The sequence below is a fragment of the Polyodon spathula genome, chromosome 23 (assembly GCF_017654505.1).
Source record: "Polyodon spathula isolate WHYD16114869_AA chromosome 23, ASM1765450v1, whole genome shotgun sequence".
Taxonomy (NCBI): domain Eukaryota; kingdom Metazoa; phylum Chordata; class Actinopteri; order Acipenseriformes; family Polyodontidae; genus Polyodon; species Polyodon spathula.
In genome coordinates, this window is record NC_054556.1 from 4,240,837 (window position 1) to 4,245,802 (window position 4,966).

A 4,966-nucleotide genomic window follows, 5' to 3' on the forward strand; every position below is an offset into this window, starting at 1 on the left:
CTTCATTTGTCATTTGTGTGGTGTTTAAAAAATCAAAATACAATGGCTCAACATGGGGTCTGATTGTTGCATGTTTTTCTTGTGTAAGCTAATCAGAAAGAACATATATCTGCACACAACAAAGCACTTTCCCTTAATCTTTTTATTTAACACGTGTCTCTCTTGTATATGGTGTCATGGGTGTCATGTTTCCTGGTGTCCAGTAATTTGCAAACACGTTGCCCAAGTGGACATCTCATCTGCACATTTCAATTAAGTGGATTCTTATAAAATATTGATAAAATAATTGGTTTGTGGGCTCAGTCTAGACTGCATGATTTTTATAGGAAATAGGTGAGTTTAGAATTTAACAGATAATGAATCCAAAAAATGGTTTGACCTTACCTGCATGACACCTGTCCAGGTGGTAACAGTAGCTTTCCCCAAGGAACGGAGTATTGGATTAGGAGACATTGAGTTTTCAAAGCATGTTTCCCATGCTCTCCAGGCTGTTCTGTATATGTTTACAAAGCTCTGCTCTGCATCAGGAATGTGTGGGTAAGACTTGTCCTTGAGAAATCTCAGGATGTGCACAGAAGCTCAGTCTGAGAACATTTTGCTTACACTTCAAGCACTAACTATGACATTTGAAATATTCATCATTGTAGCCCTTGGAAAACAAAAAGCGTAGTAATAAGGGCTGATAGTCCTTAAATGCTGTAGGTCTTCTTTATGTGTTGTTTATTGGCATCTCCTATTTTCTACAAAACAGATGGATGAAAATTCAAAAACAAAATTTTTTAGATGTTAGTAGTTGTCACCTGCGGGTTTGAATTTTGTTCGTTTACCTTATTGTCAATGAAAAAGCAGGCTTGTCCATGAAAGAGAGATGGTGCAATGGCTTATTCATTAATATACTGTGCTGTTCACCTTGGAGGACGGTATACAAATCCAAGTGTGTTCTTTTATTTTCAAATAATCTGATAATTTTCTATATAGACAATGATAAAGGAGGCTTTGCTATGAAAGTGAGATGGCACAGTGAACTAGAATTCTATGTTCTTCTCTGCCAAGTTCAAATTGTTGATTTTTTGTTTTTCAGACTTTGTTGGTTGTCTTTGTAGTCAATGAAAAAGGTAACTATTCCATAGATGTGAGATGGTGTAGTGGGTTAATTCAGTAGCATGTTGTGCTGTTCTTCTTGGGGCACTAGTTTTGAATCTAGCTAATTTCTCCCCCCCCCCCCCCCCCCCAACAATTGGCTAAGTCCCTATATATTCAATGAAAAAGCAATCTTTCTCTACTCAAGTGAGATGGCACAGTGGATTAATTCACTAGCATGCTGTGCAGTTTTTCTTGGGAGACTGGGTTCAAATCTAGCTGCTTCCTTCCTTTATTTTCAAAACATTGGTGAATTGACCTTGTATTCAGTGTGAAGCAGAGATTTCCTGTGGGAGCTAGTGGTGCAGTGGGCTAATCCTATGGCTTTCTCTCCCTGAAGATAGCAGTTCAAATCCAGCTCTGGGTAAGTTCCTGAGGTGAGTAATGACTGTTGGTTGTAAATAATGATGTTGGTTGTATTTCCACAGATGGAGGAGAAGGTAGTAGTGGCAATGGTGGAGGGAGGAGAGGACAGAAAGGGGGGGGGGTCTGGCCCCCCCACCTGTGAGGAGAGTGTCAGGTTGGGGTGTTATAAATGGAGATAAGATTTTTTCTTGAACATTCACAGCATCAGCTGGTACTCTTTTTAAATTACCATCAATGGTAAGAGACTGCCCATTAAGAATGACTGGCAAGTAAAATAATTGCCTGCACATATGCAAACTTCACTTTGTCATCTTTCTCTCACATAGCAACACCCCAACCCAGCACTCTCCTCACAGGTGGGGGGGCCAGACCCCCCCCCTTTCTGTCCTCTCCTGCCTCCACTGCTACTTTCTCCTCCCACCTCCCAACAATCATTACTCACCTCAGGAACTTACCCAGAGCTGGATTTGAACTGCCATCTTCAGAGAGAGAAGGCCAAGGGTTTAGCCCACTGCACCACCAGCTCCCACAGGAAAGTTCTGCTTCACACTGAATATAAGGTCAATTAACCCATTTTTTTGAAAATAAAGGAAGGACAAAGTGAGATTTGAACCCAGTGACCAAAGAAGAATAGCACAGCATACTGGTGAATTAGTCCACCATGCCATCTCACTTGAGTGGAAAAGTTTGCTTTTTCATTGAATATATAGGGTCTTAACCAATTGCTGGAAAATGAAGGAACTCATCTGGATTCAAACCCATTACCTTAAAAAAAAAACAACACAGCATGCTAGTGAATTAGCCCACTACACCATCTCACTTCTATGTAAGAGTGAGCTTTTTCATTGACTATAAGGACAACTAACAAGTCTGAAAAAAGTATTGCAACTGGATTTGAACTCGGTGGAGAACAACATACCCACAGGGTTTTAAAGGAGCACTGACCTTTCTCTGGATGTCATTTCTGGTCTGAATTCAACATAGCTAAGCGACTGGACATGAGTGCACAGAAATGACACAGAGTTTTTGAAGCCGCAGATTAATGTGCTGTCATTAGTAAACGGTTTCTCCAACTCATAGACTTTGGTTTACTGTCAGTGAGCCTCAAAATGAGTGGGGAAATCATTTGAATCAGGAAGAGGCACTGGTGACTCCAAAGATTTAGTGACTTTGGAGGGAGGCCAAGGTGATTCTTTTAAGGTGGCTCCACAGCTTCCAGCATCTAGAGCAAGTAAAAAAGAATAGTCATTTCTAAAGTCATCTTATTGTCACCCATGTGTAGAGGCCCAAGCAAACAAGGTCAGGAGCCTGTCAAACTGCCCTTGGCCGAGATGCCTCAGCATCCCATAGTGACACACAGCAAGTGTGCCCTTCCACAACAGTGAGATGCAGAACATGAGCACAGCAAGAGCTCCATGCAAATTCAGAGACTGACAAGTGGAGACCGCTGCCAGAGCAATGATTGACACAGCGTACATTACGAGCGGACCGGGTCACACTTTGTAAAGTAGAATACTGCTCTTCCTTTCACTTGGGACACATTGAACGTTTCATTCAATAAGAGAGCCCAGCCTATTCATTTTTCAGACCTGGGTTCGTGTCTGTTTTTTTTTTTTTTAAATCAAATCTGTTAAAAGAGCAGGAGAAGTACCATCAGTAACTGACACAAGCACTCAGACTAACCACACATAGACATTAGAGCACATAGCTGAGGTTTGTTTTGTTGTTTACTAAAGTTTTCAGTAGAACAACAAAGTGAAACAAAATGAGAACTACATGGATTAAGGGTGTATTTAAATTTAATAATTAATGGTAAAGGCTATCCAGCTCCATAGAGGCACCAGTCGAGGCAGCCTTATTGATTTCTGCTGTGGATGCTTTTATCTCCAGTTGAGCCAGTGTCAGTTCCAGATGGGCCTAACACAGGTAGATGTCACAGTCTTTCTTTTCTAATGGTCAGGCCAGAGAGTATCAGTTTCATACAGTAAAGAGGCCTGCTGCGCATTGCAGATATGACCCGAGAGGAGCGCTGGAGACTCAGATCCAGTAAGGGTGGGTTAAACAGAGACACAAATGAATTACTAATGGGCATTACAGGAAGTCAAGCAGACAAAGGTTTTTGCATAAATGCATTAGCTGAAACTTTTACTTGTCTTACTTTCTTATAGTTGTCTATAGCTATATAGTTGGGTCTGCCATGTTGAACTTTGTATATTATATAAATCAAAATATATAAAGTTAGAAAACTACCAGTACTGTGCAATCTTCTTAATGTCAAAGGGGCTGTATTGTAAGATGCCATTTCATGTACACTTCAGTAAAAAGATACCTAATAGGATTTGAAAGAGACCTGTGCAGTTGAGGAGTTAAATGTGGGTATATCAAGTGGATGCATGTATGAAGTGAGCTTTCAGAAAAATAAAAGAGATTACTATTTATTTCCTATCTTAATGTGTGAATCTTGGCTTCCTGGGAACTGATCAGTAAGAATACTCACAGTTTTATCCATCAGCAGAGACTTTCTTTTCTATACCTGCCCGTCACAATGACAAAGGGCCCTGTTTTCACAGTTATTGTCCATCATATGACACAATCAGTTTGGAGACCCACGAAAGCTAATTCAGTTACATCCAAGACAAGTGATCTGTTCATTTCAAGGATACTTGAAGAAACTGTTCTCACTGGCCACATGGAAGATATAAATTACAAATATATGTTTGAATGCATGTCAATGTATTGCATTATATTATTAAGCTACATTTATATGGTGGTATGCATTTCTCTCCTACCTCTTACCAGAAAAATAAAAAACATGCATTATTGTAGACACTTTGCAATAGTAAACAAATTAATATATATAATATATATATATATATATATATATATATATATATATATATATATATATATATATATATATATGGTGTGTGTGTGTGTGTGTGTGTGTGTGTACGCCTTGTACTGCTTTATTAGAAATCCTGCAATATATTTGTATAAGGGAGTGTAAGGCGAACTCTTCTAAATCTATGTATTCCCACTGTCCCACCAATGTGCCTTAAGCCTGCTCTGGACAGTCCTTCAATACATTACTGTTAATCTTTTCATTTGCCATGGTGTGTGTTTATGAAATGCCAAGGGCATTACCTTCTATTGTACTGTATAAAGGCTTTAGAGATCCAGGGAAAAGTGCCCAGACTGTAGTCTAATCAAACAGTCCACACAACATGGCATTTTTGTTAAAGAAATAAACAAAGGTCTATGTCCCAAAACAAATACTTAATTTTAAAGACTATTTTACCAGCCAGTGTAAATACTGTAAGAACAAGTACTGAAGTGTCAGAACAAGGAAAGAACAGAAACTAGGAATGTGCGTCATCTTGTGGCCATACAAGGAATTGCACGTAGAGGAGCTCTATTCATATACAGTAACGTTGCGTCATCAAAGAGGGACAGAATGAGG